Below are 21,355 nucleotides of genomic sequence, written 5' to 3'. Positions count from 1 at the left end.
ATCCAGAAACAGTTCATGAATTGCATTATCCAGTTTAATTAGAGGGAACAGAAAGTTTCTCCACAGACAGAATATTCAGCATTCAGCCTAAAACGCAACTCTGGACGTAATGGCTGAGGCCAGCAATGAACTGAAGTCACAGCCAGTGCCAATTACCCTTCCACTCGTTGTGCAGTACATTAAGAATAATGCTACAGCATGTACTCTGTTTTAACATTTAGTACTATAAAGTAAATATGTACGTTTAAATTTCTTTCTCAATTCTAAACCATGTCAGAAACAGTCCAATAATGAGTTTGTTTGAAATATATATTAAATCAAATTCTTGTTTTGCTTTTTATAGTTCTCTATAACTGTTTTGCTAACAAGCCAATTAAACATTCATAGTAAAAAGAAGTTAATAATCTGTATACACCGTTGTTACTTTTCTGCTGCAGTAATTTTATGGATAGGAAGTGAAATCTTAAAAGTTCACCGATAAACCTATACTTGGGAGAACATAAAGATGTGCATCAGCTCAGACCTGTGCTGGGGAAATTAAGGGGAAAAGAGCACACAGCAGCTTTCCCAGACCATGTAAGCTTAAATTCTGTGTTGTAAAGTGATGATACTCAAATACTTGCAAGAGATTAAAAGGTATTGGATAGAGGTAAATGCAGTCCTTAGATTCTGGCAATAAATACCTTGTGTCTTATTCTCAGAACAGACACATGTTCAGAGAGGACAAGGTTTAATACCATCAAGGCATAACAGGAAATTTCATGATTGTGTTTCACCATGTTGATATTATATTATCATAAAATTCAAAAGAAAAATATCAAGAGATTGAAAATACTGTATAGAACTTGTCTTTTGGCTTGAAATGGTGGAAAAACTACATTATGATTAGAGCATGGGGGCAAGGCCAAGCCAACAGTCAGTTCTTCAGAGCTATTTAAAATGTCCTATTACCTTTTGCTTTTACTTCTTTGGCTTGAAGGACAACTTAGCCTCAACAGACCACACCCAGAGTATTGGGTCCCATATTACACCAACTGTTGAATTCCAACTAGCCTTTACTAACCTTTGTTTTTTTTACATTTCATACTTGTAGAACCCCTAAAGTCTACTTTGGATTGATTCACTGTTGAGGCTTCTTACTGGTGTAATGGAAAATTCATTTCATAGAAAGGAATGAAATGTGAAAAAACTCAACATGTACTTTCACCTGGATCTGATCAATAGACTCTGGCAGTGGGATATAGAAACTAAATTCTGCTCAGCAGAAGGGAGAATTTGTTACTGCTCCTAACCAAGAAAAACTAAAATAAACCAAGTTGGAACTGTGGTACACCATCTTAGCTTGCTAAAAGTACCTCATTTTGCCAATACAGGTTTGTACTGAGGCCACTTCCAGTTTTAGATTATGCTTGTTTGGATTGTCTCTTCAACCTGAGAATTGAGCTGGAAAATTTTCTAGTAGCTAATCACCTTTGACAAACACATCAAAATCACTGAGAGAGCTACATCACACACTGTAGGTAGAGACAAAAATACACACAGGATTTTGTGGATTCTTCCAACAGGAATTACTACAGCATTTTAGAGCTGGAAACTACCAGTGAAGGTACTTTCTATGCCTGTGTAATGGCAGCATCTGGAGCACAAAAGAAATATTACCGTGTAGATTTTCAAATTTTGAGTTTCGTTGTGAAAGGTTGACTAGTTAAAAGTAGGCTGCAGCTTGCATCAATTCACCAAGGCAAAGGCAGTAGTTCAGGGAAGTTCATTGTGAGCTGACCACCTGCATTATGGGCTCCCACACAGATTCTTATCCCACATAAAGTTCTTTTCTGCAGCAGATGCACAGTCAGTGTTTGAGTTGTCAAAAATAGTTACTTTAGCTGCAACTCAGAGTAGACAGATGGACATGAGAGGTCATTGGCAGGATAAAATGAAATAGCTAGTGCGTAGATTGCCTTACATTATCTTAATTGTTAAACAGAAAGCATGCAATTTTAAAACAATATTGATATGGCTTAAAATGCAATACTCAAATCCAGCACAGCAATCTCCTTTGTTCTGAAAACTGACCAGAGGAGTTAGTGACACCAGGGAAATAACATCTCTCTGCATGGAGGGAATTCATGGTTGAAAGCGTGGTGGCACAAACAAAGCCAGCAAAAACTTTCCCATGAAATGCAATGCTGCTGCCTCTGTTCTGTTCCAGGACAATCTACTGCAGTTCTCCCATCTACTGATCCACTGCCTCCAGCATGTGTGCTCCAGGATCAGGAGAGGAGCTGCCCCATGAGCACATGACATGCTACCACCATGGCCAAGGAACACCGAACTGGGGGGAGCTGGAAGGCTTCAGTCTGTACTAAATGAATGAGACATAGCAGGAAATCTAATCAAAGTAAAGTGAAGTGGAATGGATGGATTAAAAAGGAAGTTTTTCTTAGCACATAATCTGTGTAGAAATAGTAAAAAAAAAAAAAAAATCACAGGATCATAAGGTATTTATTATGCCACATTAGAAAACCATTTTTGTTCAAGAATTTACAGCAGGTCCACCCATTTGCTTTCTAAAAACCCCTAGCTTTTCAACCTCTTCAAATAGAAATTGCTTACATGTAGAATATACCGAATGTGCTTAGTATTCATGTAAGATTCTTGCTGGTGAAAATTTTTATTTTACTTTGATAACACTTGCTTAATTTGGATATAAATTTAGCTTTATATCCTTTCAAACAGAAAAACATAGTTCATTTATGTGATTATTCTCCCTATAAATCATATAATATACACTGAGAATGTGCTGGGGGAAAACTATTCTCTCTTTTCCTTTATACACCATAATATATCAGTTTCTGTGCAAATAATTTAACTCCTAAATATTGTTAATGAAATCCCCTATTATTACAGTTCTGGGAAAGAGAGATTTTAAATATGTAGCTTCTGAAACACATGGGCTTGGGAAATGTTAAAAACGTGGCACTGTATTCCTTGAAGAAGTTGTATTAAAAAGGAATATTATGCATGAATTTTGCTGTGGATTTTTTTCTTTTTTAAATAAATGCTCCCAGTATGTAGTTCTTTTCTTAAATGTGATGGGATTCTCATAAATAAAAGGTCTCCAAAATTAGCCAGACTTTGCCATCACAAATATACCCTTGTCTTAGTTATTCAGTTGACACTTCTGGCACTGGACATCTAGAGGCAGTGCAAATTCAGCAGTTATCTAAGCACAGGTGGGTCTGCCAGGCCCATGGGCATGGCCAAGATTCACAGACTGCTGCTGGGGACAGGCAGCTGAGCCCAGCGCAGTAAGGATTTCAGGGGTTAAGAGGCACCTTAGCTCTGCACCTAGAGCATCCTGGTTACATGCTCAAGGTGAACCAATAATCTGAGTCAGGTGAAGAATTTGTTAACAGAGAATCAGACAAGCGGTTGATTTTTATTTGCATCTTTCAGCAGCATGTAGTACAAGTCTCTTTCTCAGTCACTTGAGTACTTTTACCAGCTAGCATTCCTTCTGTTCATTCTGTAGGACATGTTGATGTCACACAATATCTTTTGCTCTTTTCTAATGCCACATAGAAGTTTTCAAGGATTTGTGTGTTTTCACTAAGTATAAAAGTTTTTGAATAACTAAGTATCTCTAGTGAGAGATGTTTCTGTTTGATGGTGTGCAGGAAGACTAAAAAAAAAAAAACCTACCAACTTCTCCTGGGGATTACTCTTGGCAATGCCATTAGGTAATTGTCTGAAGTCCAGAGAAAATTATTTTCTTTAGCCTGACAGTCCCATGAATTACAAGAATTAGGTATTCTTGTGGAATTCAGCACACAGTTGAATGGAAATCAGATCCACTAACCAATCAAGAAATGTACATAGGTTGAAACCTAGTCTTTTTCCTAGCTATTGCATTTTCTGTACTCCATCATAATTGGTTCCTTAATTTGAGGCCATAAAGGCTGACTCTGCTGCAATACTGGGCATAGATAAGTACCTTCTCTCAAAAGAAATTACTTGTTCTGGTATTTTGATGGCATTTCTTGTGAGAAAAGATAAAACGTCTTTGCAAATGTCTGGTTTATAAATAAAAATTTTATAAATTGCTTATACTTATTTTCCTCCAGAAGATTTTCTCAGCAATGTCTAAATGTAATTCTACTTAATAATAAGCTGACTTAGTTTTCTACCAGAAAAAATATGGTATGATGAGGCATACTAATAAGCACAGCTGTATGTTCCTTTCTTACATATGGCCTTTTTGCAAATGTGTTAAAGAATATACTTCTGAATATTCTTACGAAAAGTTAAAAATATCACTTGTGACATTATGGTTCAAGCATGCACAGTGTTGTAAGAACCAGCTAGTGTATTTTTCTTACAAAAATACTAGAATTTTTATAAGCAAATGGGAGGGTACAGAAATAAGATCTTCTAGTGAATAAAAAAGACCCGTTGTCAGATTCCTCTGTGAATTGCAAATATATTGCACAGTGAGCAGATCTGGCCATTGCAAAATCCCATGTAATTAGAAAAAATCATTGTAACCCCAGTAATTGACAACATTCTGAAATACTGTCTTGAAAAGCTGAAGACCAAAATTTATATAGAGGAATAGAAGAGTATATGGATTAGAAATAGAGGAATGGAAGAGTAGATGGATTACATATTTCTAGTTGTGTTGTGGCTGCAGGGTAGCAGCTGGTAGGCCTGGAAATGAACTTGACAAACTCTTTTTCACCCCCACTATATATCCACCATTAGAAAGCCCATCTCTAATGTATAACTGGCAACCCAATAGTCCTCCTACCTTTAGCATAACTGTTTTATGAGCAGAAACTCCATCTAATCATCACACATACTCAGAACTGTATCGCAAACCTGCCATAACAATGGACTGTCATCTTTTTACCAACTTCCCAATCAGTTGTCTAATGCTTCGGGAAAGGAAAAAACACAGCTGATAAACCAGATTCTGAGTGAGAAAATGCCTGACTGGATTTTAAAATTTGTTCATTGCCACTTAGAAACTCATAGTATCTGATTCAACAGTAATGGATAGCAAGCCTGGAGGGACAGTAAAGAATTAACTCATCTAAATCTAGTCAAGGATAGAGACTGGGGGCTTTGTCTTACATTAATTCTACTGTACATGTTCCATCATGTGCCAAGCATGATGGAAAATAAAGGAAAAATAAGATTAGTTTGTGTAAGGTCTTCTAAATATAGAAAAGGAAGAAATGCTGTTTTATCTAATTGTTGAAGACACTGCTAAAAGATAATGATTAACCAATGGTGAGAGCAATATAAAGTAGGTTAATCATCTAGAGCTCACCAAACCCTTTTAGCCTTTAGTTAGACTTTTCCCTAAGGTATCAACATAATTTGAATTTCAAAAAAGAGCTTAAGAGAATATAGTTCTTTCTTTTTTGTTAAATATGTACTTGGACATAAAAATCAACTTTACCTTTTCTAAAGTTCTGTGTAATCATCTGATCTGAGCTAGGAGTTTAAAACTGAGTAATGTGAGTATTTCCCATTAGCTCTAGAGAAGGCAGTGGTAAAGCTCCCACCAAGTTTTTTAGTCCTTAGTCCCAGATACTAAGTACTTGGAAATTCTCATGAAGCTAGATAATCCCTGCTAAATGAGAAAGGTTTTATACTATGCTACGTTGCACGTCTGTGCTCTCCATTCCACAGGGATACAAATCCATACTACATCAGTGAAGTCAATGTAGCTAATTTGTACCACCTGGGCATCTGACACACACACGAAATAGCTAAAAGATGATTTCCCGATGTAATATTCATAGAAATTAAAAGCAAACCTAAGAGGAAAAACCCCATAATTCAACTCATGATTGTGTGTATAAAAAATCAGCATTTGTTTTCATTATCTTTAATTCTAGAATTTAAAAATTCCAAAACTCAGTTTTTCCTCTCATGCTGTTAATAAAATGTGTTACTGTGGTACTGAGGCACAGAAATTTAGTGAGACTACATTAAATCTAATTGATTTTAGGCAGCCATCAGGGATATTCATAACAAGAAGTGACCTTAAAAATACTGAGCTCTTGCATTGTATTCGTAGGATGTGGCATTGTTCTCTCTCAACTCCCACTTCCCAAATTTAAAAATCTAAATTTTGCATTGCTGAGAACATTACAGCTGTCATTTAGAAATTAAAAAGGGCCTATGTATTTAAAAAAAAAAAACCAACTTATTTGTAAGTCTAGTATGGTTGATTTTACTAAATTTTCACTGTTTTGAAAATGACTGAGTTTGTAAATTTTATAGTAGTAAAGAAGTTAACAAACTCTCATGACTGACTATGCTTCTTGATCCAAAAAATTGTCTTGTAACTTCTGTTTCTCAAAATTAAACAAAAATGGGGAAAAAAAAAACCTAATAACAATTAAACAGTTCCACTATTATACTTCTATTGAAAGAAAATTGCTAAAAAAGGAGATTGCCTATTAAGCTTCTCCATCAAAATGTAGTAGTAATTCAAGGGCTTTTGATCTACTAAGCACTAACTGCATTGCCTTCCTAATGTAAATCATGCATAAACAAGTTACTAGCTGTTGAAGGTTCTGAGTATAGACCATAAAGGACTGAGCATTTTAACAGTAAAAAAAGAGATGCTAGATAGATAATTTTGTATGTATTAACGGCAGTGTTAGAGATTTATCCTCCTTTTAGGAGGATAGAGGGAAAGTAAGGTACAACAATTCTGACAGGAAAACACCTGAACATCACAAAGATTAGAAAATCTCTTACATAAACGACAGTTACTTGCTTTACAGATTTTGTTGTTTTTGTTGTTGTTGCTTTGTTTTGTTTGCAGTTGTTTAATTTACTAGACTTAGATCAGCATTCAGCTTCTCAACATGTTTTGAATTCTGCTTTTCTGGAGAGTCTTACCCTGTTTTTTTCATAGGAATTTCTTTGACTTCTTTACATGTTATAGGCTACACTGTCTTAAATAATTGATTTTATCCTTGTGTTTTTGGAGGTGATGGGGAGAAATACAGGTGACTAGACAAGCTTACATAGTTATACAGTGGCGGATTTGCAAAAATCTGTTTCATCCTAATACTATTTTTCTAGGCAATTCTCTGACTGACTGAACTGACATCTTAGCAAAAATTATTAAACCCATTTCCCTTTGAGCTTTACTTCCAGTTTAAAAGCTCAGTCATCTATAAGGCATTCTGCACTTCAAAGATGGTGAATCAGACACATTGCCATGGCACGTGTAACCTTGGAATTCACAATATTCTGTATATCAGATTGATATTTGCCCCATTTTCTAGAACAATGAGACCCAGACGGATAATGTTCTGTTGACTGACCCTGCTTTTTTTTTGTTATAGCTTAAGACATTACCTCCATAGCTGATTCTTTTCATATCTGTAATTTAGAAAAGATCCATTCTTTTCCCTTTGTAAAAGGAAATATAATTGCCATATATTCTCAAGAGCCCAAATTGACTTCTTCAATCTGATTTTGTGCTTACTTCAAATTACATGGTTTTGAACAAGGAAAGGAAAGGGGAAAATCAAACAAGCTAATTTGGATTCGAATAAACCCACAAACCCCAGATTCTCAGTACACAGATGAAAATTAATTGCTTATACAATACTTCTAGAAGTAATATGGGAAGCATATATTTCTTTCTAGAAATGGAATCATCTGGGACCTCATATGTATTCTGGAAGAATGATACATTAAACTAGATTGATTTATGTAATGGCATTGAAAAGCTTCATGTTGGAAATTCATATAAGGAAGTAAATCAAGACAATATTATGATAATTGACCAGAAACTAGGAATTATTTATTTTCTTTTGACTGTTTAGGTACCTTCATACACTGCAGCTCTCTCATTCTTCCTCATAAGAGCTGGGAATCACAGAGTCTGAAATGTATTTCTTACCATTGCACAAATTTTGGAATCTCATGGTCTCCATTTTATAGAAGAGGGAGAAAAGCCCAGAAGCCATGAAATTAATCTGAATTTCTCTGAGTCCTACTCACTAGCCTAACCCTTATATTCCAGACCTAATGGCTAACCATGTCTTTGTCACTTTGAGACACCAAACTCAGTTTGAAATGATACATATCTATTTGCTATTAGGTGACATGAAAACATTATGCTTGTGATAACCAGTTATCTTCCAAATAAGCTGGAACTTTCTAAATTTCAGTGTGACCAGAATATGTGTTTTTAAAAACAGTTCAGCTAAAAGACAAAACATTGATCAGATTAGTCCCATGTGTCAATAGTCATCACAAAGACTTTAAGAGACAAGAAACTCTTAATTAAGTGGGTATGACCTTAGTTTGGAATTAAATTGGATCAAAGACCCCAGAACAGGGTTTGGTGGTCTCTAAACTGTGCCTGAAGGTTTGATCTGAGCTTTTAACTCTTGTACCCATTTCAACTATATGCTCTGTCCTATCCTGCACCATTATAAAATAATTATAGTTTACTACTCACAACAATAGAGATCAGGCAGCATTTAGGCCAGTTCCTCTATCAGGAGGAAGACTGGAGGCAAGGGAACAGCAGAATGAAAAAGTGTAAGACTTATTCATGTACTGCAGTTCTGACTCAAAACACATATGCCGAAGGGAAAGTGTCTGATTCAGTTTTATGGGTCTTTCTACTTCGATAATTCAGCAGCAAACAACTTAGGGATCCTGATAATCTTGCTTTCAAACTCCTATCGTGGCTGTGCTACTCACAGAAGGAGCAAGAGAGAGAAGAAACAAAGCACCACTCTTCCCTGTCTTCACACTCTCCAAACTCTCTCTGCACCTCCAGTTCCTCTCCTGCAACATCCACAGTGGTATTCCTCTGCTAATCTCTTCCTGTGTAACACACTTCAAAACATGTTTTCTCACGTGTAACCAGGGAGAGGATGTACTTGCATAAAGAGAATGAAATCAGAGAGAGAGGTATCCTGAAAGTAAGTTTAGGACACAATGTGAAAGTTTGAACGATGCATCACGTAGGACATAAGAGGACCAAAGAAACCAGGAAAGAGGGAGCCTGAGGCTCATATTACCACTGCAAAATTCATCCAGCTCAAAAGCATATGCCAACAGCAACTGGAAATACAGGCACAGTTAACTTCTTACCCTACTAATCCTCATTTTACATACTTGTTTATACATAGCCCATTCAGCCTTCAGCAGCAGAGCAATTTATAAAGTGAAGGTTCATGGATGCATGAATATTTGAGCTTTAATTATTTTATCTAAACAGGTTTGTTCTGCTTTAATCACAATGTAACTAGATTTCAAACTATGCATCTTTAGAAAGCACTGAGGGGGAAAATAGGTTTGAAATAAAATCTTATTAACTGTATGCAAAATGAAAAAAAACCAAACCGCTGTACAGAGCAGCACATGAGGGTAGTTATAAAGCAGGGGGGAAAAAAATCATAATTATTTAAGGCAGACAGATTAACTATTTACAATTCCTAGTAGCAGGTAACTGTATTAGTAATAGATACTGGTGGTCTCAAATGCTTGGTAATAATTAATATAAGATAATAAAAGACATTTTGAAATAAGAGTGAATCAAGAAAATACTTTTTTAAAAAAGTGTAAGTCAGCATAATGAGCTAAAAATTAAGGAACAAGACCCTCTAAATTTACCAGCAATTATTAATCAGAGGCTGAAATACAAAACAATACAATTGAGATGGTTTTGCAGTTAGCAATTGATCTGCTGTATATATGACAAATATTCAGGGCAAAAGAAAATACAGCCTGATGTACTACACTGTATTGAGCAGATTAATTAAATAAAGTAAGAACTGTATTAAAGCCCATGTGTAACAAGGAATTTCCCACCTCAGGCAGCCAACTAGTATGATCAGCTTTCATATCAAGTTACAGTATTTCTGGAGCACTGATTTTTCATCAGGACAGAATCCATAAGGCTACAGAATGAGCCCTCTTTTTTTATACAAAGGATTATAAAATGAATCTTTAAAAAAAGGAAATTTTAAGCAGTTTTAATTGTTCCGTTGAGTTAAAAGATATTAAAAGTACTAAAAACAAGCAACTACTTTTTTTCAACTGACAAAGCATCAGATGTTATTTATTCTTTCACCCAGCAAACGGAGACCAGTTGTTTGGATGTCAGCTGTTGAAAAAATCATTGTGTGAAAGTTGAAATGCTCACTGGAAAAGCACAGTTCAATTAAGCATAGTCTGCACAGATCAGTCAGAGAAGGTCACACTTTACTGACACACAGGAGTACTGCGAAGATGTTACTGCCACAACTGATGAAAGGAATTCAGTAGATTTATGATACCCTGATTTGACAATGCCCTTCCCTCAGAAATTAATGACTACAGGACAGTGCTAGGACATAGGGAGTAAATGAAACTGTTAGTTAAAAATAAGAGCTGGAAAAAATACATTTGAAAGCCCAGAGTTTTTTTTTCAATGTTTTGGGGAGGAATTATTAGGTTTGAATCAAACTTCTAGTACACCCACATTATTTTGTTTGGGACCAGGATACTGATTCCTTTTAAAGAGCAACTGAATTTCAGGGAGATTACATTATCCAGAGGAATCAGTAGCTGACCAAGTTTAGTCTAAACGGCAGTTAATCCACGAAAGAAACAGCACACACACACCTTGCGTAGTACCACTGTTCAGACATGAGGAGCTCTGAAACACCCCTGAGCAATGCCCTTCTGTTCTAAGGGCTAAGGCATCAGGATCTCCCACCATCCAAACTATAAAACACTATGAAAACATGGACCTATTTCTGTTATTTGAGAAGCTTAATATGAGCCAACTGGGCAACCACTTACCATGGGAAAATAATGTCCCATGCTAAAATATCAGATCTTGACCGAGTCTTTGGACAAACTCAGGAGTAAATTAACTGGTGTATACCTACATTCAGCAGCTTTTTGAAGGCCTGCCTGGAAGACACAGGTGTTTAAAATTGTTTTCATAAATTCTATCGGTGCCTCTAAGGGAACAAAAAACTTCTTATGTAAATATTAAACTACCCAATACAACAAGAGCAGATCTACTACAGAATTTTAAGAATTTCTAATATCACAGGGAAGGTGTAACCTGTGAAATGCAAGAAGTTTTCAGAGCAATTGCTGAAGAGCTCTATCAGCTACACATTAGAAGTTTTTTTAAGATTTCCCTGTAATTGAAACTTGTGTCACTAAGTTACATTAAAAAATGTTCATTTTTCTCCTGGATGAGAATTGGAATGGTATAAAGTAATCAGAATTACAAACAAGAGCATCAAAGAAAAAGTCAAACTGGGCCGGAGAATCAGAAATTAGGAGTGCAAGAGATGAGCTTGAAACTTGGATAAGGGATAACTAAAGACTGGATAAAACAATACATATCCACAATGATGAGACATTATTACAGTACTCTTAGAACCAATTATAACTTTCATTTGGGGTTTTTCCTGATTTTTTTTTTCCCCCTTGATCTGGTCTGAAGGGAATTTCTTTTTCCTACCTTTGAGAAAAGTGTTTTCTACAAGGTAGACAGTCTGACTCTTCAGGTTCTATGTTATAAGATGCCACGGTCCTTGGAGCTTTGAGCCCTGCTGTAGGTACTGTACTTGCACAGGGATCCTTCCCCGGTGAACTCAGGACCCCAGACCCCCTTACTCTGCTTCACAGCATGGCATGTGCAAACACAGCCAGTTGGCTGAACCCCTACATCTGTGAAAAGTGAGATTTCCACATGGCAAGCTGATCTGACTTGGTTACTGAAACAGTGTTGTAGAAGCCAAAGGAAATAGAGCAGTTGGAATGACACCCCTATCTGATTATTTCTGAGCAATGGGAAACGTGGTTCAGGTATGGGCAAGCACTGCAGCCCATTATCATTTTAACCAAGCCATTTTTATGTAAAGGTTTTAAAACAGAACCAAGTTACCATGGAAACTGATTGAAGCAAAGACTTACTGTAAATTCTTTTCTAGACAATGATAGCAGGACTGACAGGTGAGCTGTAAAAGGAAAATGAGTGCAATACAGAGTAAGGCATGTTGATCTGTTTCCTCTTCCTATAAGTGTTGTCATTTATAGCTCTGCTTTATCTCTACTATTTTCTACAGTGATATATTGGAAATATTTTAAAAGAAGCTCCCACCTAAATGAACCTTTTATTTTGTCATAATCATATTTGCAAGGGGATGTACATGCTCTAGAGAAAGGAGCTAAAGGGCAGGACACTCCACTTACTTTCCCAAATTATTATGTCTTGCCAGAACCGTCAGGGAGGGAGAGCAATCACTCAGGAAACACATTTGCATAAAGTGCCCTTTCCCGCCAGTGTGTATATTTTGGTCCTGAAATATGCTCTAGGTACGTTTACATCCTAGCACAGTGCTCCCCTTGTACACTCTGAAAGAAGGTAATGGGAATTAAGTGGTTTTATTGAAGAAATACCCCTTTTCCCTTCCCCATAAATTTATAAGTATACTTATTTTCTGCAATCCTACTAAAAAAAATTATTTGTCTCTGTAAATATCTTTCTTAGCCTGATGGATGAGAATAACAGAGATTAGAGTACACAGCCCCCAAACACAGTGCCAAAGATTTAAGATGGGAAATTGGCAGAATGAACAGCAGAGTTTGTACCTTTTCCACTTGGAATAGTTAGCTGTCGGCACTGGAAAAGATTTCAGCATATGAATATGCAATTTTTTTTTTTTTAAATTCTGTGCTGGGTTTTTCTACCTGCTGTGTTTAATTTCAGAACCTTGTGTTATCATTAGAGAAAAATAATCTCTTTTGCAATATAATTTTCTACCAAAAGGAAGGCAGAAGGGGAAGATTCTTACTTGAATTTGTCCTGATACTTTTCTAGCCCAAAGTCTCTTCCTCTTGGTTCTGCCTCCCAGCTGGAGCTGGGTTTGCACATGCCCTCTTGACACAAGTCAAAAAGCAATTTTCTTCCAGATTTTAAGAGGTTTGCTGTCGTCAACAGACATGGTTGGTCCCAGTACAGTAGAACCACAACTGTAGCCACCTTTTCCAGCATGTTTGCCTTACAGCTAAAAGTAACAGCAGCAGCTGCTTTTTTTGTCAAAAGTGAATATACTTCTCACCTTCATACTCTGCCTTCCTCAGCACTGTGGGGGTGGGGACATGACAGATGGTTCCTGCTAAGTAATCACAGATAAAATGGTATTTGGTGTATGGCATAAATTTCCAGGCAAATAAGAATGCTTTCTGTTTAATATCGTCCCCGTGAAAAGCTGGATACCTTAATAAAATGTGGCATGCTCTAGAGAAACACATCTTACATGGTAAAGTGTGAGGATGAGACTAATGGCAGGACTCTGTGATAAATGATGCACGAGCCAACTCTAACTTGTCAAAAGTGAATTTTGATAACTGTGTTTATTATATGTTATTATATTTATTATAAGCTTTTTGTCAACGAGACAAAGGGAAATGTGAATCCAAATTCTACTCTTTTTAAGCTAACTACATCTTTTATATGGCTCTGTTCACTATACAATATTTGGGCATCTCTGAGCCACAGAAAGCTGCCAGTCCAGGCTCAGCTGTCAGACATACTTGTGCAGAGGTTTGTGCACTCCTTGAGACTGGACACTCAAGGACTCCCTGCATTAAAGGTAGAACCATTTAAAGGAAGGCAATTTAAGTATTTTTATGCTTTTTGTCTTCATTCTGACACAAATCCTCTGGGAAAAGGGCCAAAAAATGTAGCTGCTGTCCTCAAGCAAATAAATTCCCTATGAATGTAAAAAGTATCTCAAAGACATGTTTTTAATTCTAGCAATAGTGTCCCAATAGTCAACAGTTTAATACAATTAAAATTCCTTGGCACTACTGTATGTTCCCAAATTTTAATTATTTTTCATATATGGTTGTATGACAAAAATATGTCATTTCAAATAACCATCATCAGATTCCATATACAGGTGTTTATCTTGGACTTAATTAAGGAAGTCAGAGGCTTAGAAATAAGAATGTTGGTAACAGTTAAGTTCATAACACAGGACAATACAACTTTAATTTACAAATTCTCACCTAAAGGCATGATTATTCAAAAGCAAAGGTGAGGAAAAGAGGCACAAGAGATGGAGGAGGGATTCTTAGGAACTGAAAAAAGCCAATATATAAGTTCTGAGGGAAAAAACCCAAAATAACAATATAAGGATAATTCTTCCATGCCTAATCAGAGTCCTGTGAAAAATTACTGAACTTCACAGAAGTGTCTCAGCTAGGCATCTTGTTGTAAACTTCAAAATCAGGCCTTAAAGAAAGGAGAGCAGTGCTGCAACTAAACCAGCCTGTGACACCTCTAAGCATGACTGGTTACTAAGGTGTTGTTTGGATTTACAAACAACTTGCCAAACACTAGTATTTTCCATTTCTCATAAGCACACATTTTGTGTTGTAAGACACACATTACTTCTACATGTTTGTGTCGACACATTTTGTGCCACAAAAATATATATGAATAGGTTCTGTGCTTGAATTTAAGTGGTTAGCAACATAAAAACACGTCAGTATTCACATCAGCAAACTTACTACTTCAGTACTTGAGCCCAAGTCTCTAATTGTTCTGTCCCTGTTTTCATAGAAAACAGAAAGAAAAGTAATGAAACAAGAAGCCTATCACTTACCCATATATAACTCATGGATATTTGTCAATGCAGGTTTTTCAAAACAGAGTCCACACTGGTTTCATATGTGATAAGGAGACAAGCAAACAGTGGAGAACGGCAGTAGACACGACGCAGATATACAAGAAAGACAAATTAAGGACAAAAAGACAGAGCAGTTTCTAAAAAATCAGGTAAGGAATTCAGATGATTCTGTATGAAGTGTAAAATGTACAAAGAATTGTACCAAATAGTTTATCTTGCCTTTCCCAGTATTTCTGTGTATTCCTTCTATGTGTGTCTACGGACATATGTACACATACACATACCCTACTAACCCCCACTCACACAATCAATTTACTTTTTGAGCAAAATTGCTCTTACCCTCAGTGCAAATATTTATTATATTGGTATCCTACATTTCATTTAATAAAACCAATTTCCTGTATTTCGTTTTATCCCTTTAAATAAAACATTGTCCTATTTGCTACAGGAAGCCAAAGGAGCAGTGTTTTGACAGACGAGTAAAAGTGAGTTGTGTTATGTGTGCTACTGCTCTTTCTCAACAGCCCTCAAAGTTCTCAAACCTTACAATGAGATCCTGTCCTCAGACTTATATCTTGAGGCATTGCAAGTGCACTGCAGAAAAGCACCAGCTGTTATTGCCCACCTCTCCCTTCCTACAGGTGACAGGTGGAAAGTTCCTTTGGGCACACTTACATTTCCTAAGCATAACCAGAAAGGAGTAGAAATATATTTACCAAAGAGCAAATCTGGATAAACAGGGAAGAACAATTAATCCTTTCCTCTTCTGTTCTCATGCTTTGGAGAAAAGTTTCTGTACCACCTGTCACAGTGGGAGCACTAAATATGGTAGACACTGTATAATCTCTGTTCCCTAAAACAAGCTGGAAACTAGGCTAGCTGCATGTTACCTGATGGAACTGTTCATGACAGAAACATCCTATTAGCTTTGTAGATATACTTACTTTTAGAATAGATTGAAATTATATTTTTGCCACATACTGAAGATGGAAAGAAAATCACAGCTAAACATTATATATCTATCTGCTTAACCAATACCTATCCCTTCCACTCACAAGACCAAAGCTAACCTGAGATGCTGGTATAGCAATACACATGAAGTATTAAGAAATAGTTACCTACAGGCCTTTGCATTCCTAAGTAACACCATCAGCTTATCACACCCATTTAGAATACCCACAAAACAGAAATTCCTTTGAATATTGCCCCTGTAGAAGTACTTCAACTCATCTACAAAATCCTTAGTTATGCTTATATTTAATTTTCATAGAACAGTATCTAATGCTTCCCGACAGCATGTTTCAGAAGAGTGACTCCAAAGCTACTTCACTACTGGAAAGACACATTCTATTAATTCCCAAGAGCTTTAAAGACATTAAAATAAACAAACAAAAATCCTCAGTCAAGCCTCACAAACCATATAAATATTACTGTTAACATATTAATTATATGTGGCACAATTCATGGTAACACACTGCTGTGTTCATGATAACTTTTTGCAGTTTGGTAGGATTGCCACAGATGGAGACATTCTGCCACTTCCTGGTGCATTGTTGGTTGATAGCTGCTGCATGCTTGCAGAGCATCAGAATGATGTCTCTAATGGGAGAAGCAGCATCATACAGCTGGAGTTTCTCTAGGACATGCAATATTCATCAGTTACAAAGTTGGGAATGTCATACTGTAAAAGCTACATAATAAAAGACACTGCATGGTGTTACAGCTGATTCTATTTGCCGTGTGCTACATTATTATTTTGTATTACCTTGGGGAGTGCACTAAAAGTGAAGGAACAGAACACATGCAATGCATATAGAAAATAAGGACAACTTGCATAGTTCTTAATTATATCAGTAAGGTCTGTAACTGAAATGGAGATGAAACTAAATAGTTGAAAGTGCGCTACGCTACTTTCCAGCTACTGAAAAGTTAGAAACTCTATTGGGAAAATTTAAACAGAAAGAAATTGCCAGCCACAATATGTAAAAGCCTACAGACAACCTTAAAGCAGGCTTGACTCAAAAGTCAGCAAATGCTATGTGCAATGCTACATATATTCCCAAAATATGGTTTTATTTCAAAGATAATTTTACATGGGGTAGGCTGGAGAAAACTTTTAATCAGTAATCTCTAAATTAATCTCTAAATCTCTAAAAATTTATTAAAACAATAAAGTGGGAGGGTATTTGCTGAAAACAGTTAAAGTAAAACAGTAATTAATTGTGCCCATTTGATATCAGTTAAGTGAACTGCCACTAGTGCCCAAGAAATTTCAAAACAAATAACAATTCCAAATTTAAAAAGGCTCTCTCTCTACAATATATTAGAATTCAGAAGCAGAATTGTCTGACTGAAGCAAAATCCAGCAAAGGTTAGATCACTCTTTGGGAGGTACTAATCAGTCAGCACTGAAATTTTACATGAGAAACTTTGTGATACCAACTAATGGAAACATAAAGGCCTGATGGTTTTAGGAGTAGTTTGGCTCTAAATGCCATAGTCCATTGGATGAGACATTTTAAGATCTGTTACAAGAATAGATTATTTTCACATTGTTCATGATAATTGTGCAATGCTTCAGATGACATCTTCAAATCTATCATCTATTCAAGTGTTCAGTTTGAGCAGCCAAAAAGTACATTGCTCCCATTAGCCAGAGATTTCGCAGGATTTAATCAGATGAATTCTAGTAACTCCAGATGTTTCCTATTATGGGTTAAGCACTTTGCTTTCCAGTTATTTTACCAGCTATTGGGAAGATTTTTTATTTTTGGTAAGTCATTTAGGTGTCTCAAATTCGTTTAACGATAACAGAAGCTCACAGTAAATGAATAAAAGATCATGGCTGTATGGCCTGTGCTAGTTTGTATCCTCTACCAAAACCCACTGGGTGCAGTTTACCAGCTCAAGGTTTGCCACTGCACTGGTTTACATTTGTGAATACTTGCTGCCAGTGATGGAAGGAGGAGCCAAGCTGCAACTGCTGTGCAAATTACTGCATCCGTTTTCATTTCTCACCTAATGATAACACCAACTCACGACACATTCTCCACTGTCTTATCAATCTCTATGAGGTTTTCACACATTTCATTGTGTGTGCCATTCATGCTTCTGTTCCAGCCATCCAAAAGGCTGATGGCAAAAATGACTGATGTCACTAAATGAGGGTTATTATTCAGTGAGAGATAAGAAAAGGAGGGAAAAAGTCAGTTATCACTAGTATACTCAAGGGTGTTCTTGCTTTTTAAGAGAGCAGGAATCTTGAATATGAGTTAACTGTCAGCTCAAGTTTAAAGACACAGTATTGTAAATATACTTGTTAAATTACCTAACATTTATCTATTATTATCTTCTTTAAAGGAAAGCTATTTCTTATTACAAGACAGAGTAATATTTGCATTTTTTTTCTTCTAAGAATGAATTCAATTCCATACTAATGAAAGATAACTAGTGTTTGACAGAATTAGTGTTTACCATACCCAAATACATTGAGAATTTACAACTACATTTTAAATACTTTGATTTCTGCTATTCTGATAAACTCTGTAACCTTGACAACAAGCATAAATGAATGCATTGGTTATGATAAATTTTCAGTGCAGCAGTTTTAAATTGGTAATGGAAAATAACTTTTTAAAATACTTAGTATTTCTTCCTAAAAGATATAAATGTTTAATTAAATATGGGAAATGAAATGTCACTATGAATTCTTCAGACTAAAATCTTATCATAGCATGGTAATTATTTCTACTATTATTTTTTACTAAATTTACAAACTATCAAGTTTCACATTGAATAACACAGAAAAACATCAAGAAAATGATAAATGGGAGAGTTTGGGAGTTGAAGTCAAGTGAAGACTCATGTTCCAGAGTTTTCTCACGACAAAGTTTTTTCTGCTAGTTCAGCTCATTTAGGCACTTGATTATTTTGATTAATTGATCATGACAGTACAATAGTATAATATTGATTATCTTAGATGTGCTCACTTTCAATGTCTTCAGTTAGTTTAAAAAAATGCTGATAGGCCAAAAATTTCCTATGTTTCAGATGAAGAACATTCAATTACATTTAGCAGGAAAATCCGAAATAAAGTATTTTTATCCAACCACAGTTTTTAAGTAAGCAAGATTGATGAGAGACAATATCTTAAGAGAATTTCAGAGAGGACAGAATCTCAAAAATATGACCTATTCAAGAGTACATTGCACACTATAAAACCATACTGTCCATTACACACACCTTAGTTGTAGTGAAAATGCAGTATTTAAAAATCTGGAAAACTAGTTATGTTAATGATAAACTGGTTATATAAATAATAACTGGAATAATAAAATTGTTAGTAGGGTCAATCTCTGATTTTCACTTCCAGAGGCACTACTATACCCAATTTTATAAATACTCCTCTACTCGAAAACCTGAAAAATAAGCAACTGCTCTGCGCTTTAGAGGTGCCTCAGACCTAGCTAAATACAATTTGTGTGTATTTTAGGGCTTGTTTTGATATATAGCTCAATTGTCAATTCTCAGATGTTTCTTCTAAAAACATGCTCTGCTGGATATTTACAATACATTATGAACAGATGTTATACCTGCCCTGCTGATTCATGTGGAAGAACTTGTATGTTGGCTGGATTATAAAGTGTTGAAACCACAAGTGGACAACACAATATAGTAAATAAGATATTCAAGACTTAAGTGCTTTTTCTAAATGAAGTTACTCATAGCAGATTGTGGAGCAGTGCTTCCAAATTCTTCCTTATTCTTCTTCTTTATTTTGCTTCCTTATTCTGCTACCAAAATGTTTCCTCATTCTAAATCTAAGTCTTTTTATGCCAGCAAAAGCTGACAGACTGTCAAGGTAAACAACTGGCAAAGTCTCATATCCTGATCACCCAGCACAGTTCTCTGTAGTTAGAAGAAACCTCAGTATCATTTGAGAGTAAGGGCCACAATATGCCCTTAATGGTCCAACAATGTTATTTTTTATTTTTAGGGAAAATTTTCAGTAAGCTGATCCCATTTTGCAAGTGATGCCTTTTAACTGCCATGTCTTCATTGCGCATTTGGCCAATCCACCCACTACTACTGAACAGCTTCCTATCCTCTTATTCCCAGAAATGTACACATATGTCTTTGATACACTGAGCAGGTTCAAAGGAAAACAATTACTTGAAGTAAACAACAGAATCTGAAAAATTATCAAGATGAAAAGTACAGAACAGTGTTTTCTGAGCGAGACTCTGCCACTGTTTTTTCTGCCCTCATCTCCAAAAACACTACACCTGATCAAGCTGCATCCTAAAAGCAACATTAATTGCTTTCCCTGGAACAAACTAGTGAACTGCATGCTCAGATGATCTCTATAATTTCTTATTTTTAAAGCCAGTGACTGCAATATCATCATGCTAGCAACAATTATGTTATAAATTGTACATAACTGTATAGAAATAAACCTACACAGTTTCTAAGTCTCCATCAAAGTGCAATAAAGTGGGAGGATTTTTTAAACTGGAAAATACAAGACTGAGCAGAAATGAAAATACCCTTTCGTAATTCCTTGCTTATCCCAGCAAAAGACCATCTGATTTCTATGAAGTGAGTTAAAACATAAGAGATATAAATACCTTTTAGCTGTTTAGAATATTATGTTTTTTGACATCGCAGATGACAGTAAATGTGATTAATGGTTGCTGATAATTGGAGTTTCATTCCAGTGGTTATTGCTTGTCAGTAACAATTAATAGCTCCACAAACCCCCCATTCATTTCACAATGTTCAAGAATGATGGCTTGTGGGAATTATGCTAAACTAGCACATTCAATTAGATTTTGAATTTTATAGTACATTGAATAAAAGTTTATGGTTTTATAATAGCAGTGATGGTTTATTGTTGCACGGTAATCACTCTCATTACATGTATGTATATATGGAGAATTACAATTTCTACAGTCATTAAAATTACCCAATTACATGTTAACATTTCTTTAAAAGTACAGAGTGCTTTAGTCTTTACCAGCAAAGATGGTTTTCAATGTCAGTTACATCAGTTTTGTCCCAGTATTTGATAGGCAAGATGCAATGTTAAAGGGAAGCAAAAAAAGCTCATGCTCCTTGGTATGAAGCACCAGCTGGAATGACACCTGGCACTGCCACCCAGCTCTAAGTGTCCTGCTACAGTTGGCTGAGCTGTACATGCCAGGCAATGTCTCATCACATCATTTCCCAGAATGGTAGGAAGAGAGGAGGGGAAATCTTCAGTAAAGGGAAAGATACGGGTTTTTGGAGAATCAGCTCCAAACTTGAGAAGTGTCCTCACGTTTGGTCTTTTCTTCAGTAGAAAAAAATACTTACTGCAATCTGAAGGGAAAAAAAAATAAAGAAACAAAAAACAACAGGAAGGGAAAAGGAATCATGACTGGCACAGAGGAGCTCATAATGGAGAGAGAAAGAGCTATGTAAGAGAAAGTTGACTGAAAATGTTGTCTGCATCGGTACAAAATGGTGCGTAGAGTTTGATGTGAGAGACTGGAGTTTGATGTGAGAGACTGTGAGAGTTTTTATGTGACAACACTGAACTTAATAGAACAACTTTTAAAGTTTTTTTTTTTTTTTAACTGAGAAACCAGCAGGCTCTGAAGTTTAACATGCTCATAAAG

The 21,355-nt window shown here is 35.9% G+C and overlaps 1 protein-coding gene across 4 annotated transcripts in view; it reads left to right on the top strand.

The window, feature by feature from the left end:
* Nucleotides 1–21,355, top strand: part of B3GALT1 (beta-1,3-galactosyltransferase 1) — a 184,124-nt gene that overhangs the window by 68,962 nt on the left and 93,807 nt on the right. For all 4 annotated transcript variants that reach the window (XM_085066548.1, XM_085066551.1, XM_085066552.1 and 1 more), the window contains exon 2: nucleotides 14,706–14,845. The gene's annotated coding sequence lies outside the window, so the exon portion shown is untranslated. The remainder of the gene's footprint in view (nucleotides 1–14,705; nucleotides 14,846–21,355) is intronic.

The sequence above is a fragment of the Lichenostomus cassidix genome, chromosome 7 (genome assembly GCF_008360975.1).
Source record: "Lichenostomus cassidix isolate B80296 chromosome 7, HeHo_3.0, whole genome shotgun sequence".
NCBI classification, from domain to species: Eukaryota; Metazoa; Chordata; class Aves; order Passeriformes; family Meliphagidae; genus Lichenostomus; species Lichenostomus cassidix.
Note: the sequence above shows the minus strand (reverse complement) of the source record. Positions and strands in the feature narration are given on the sequence as shown.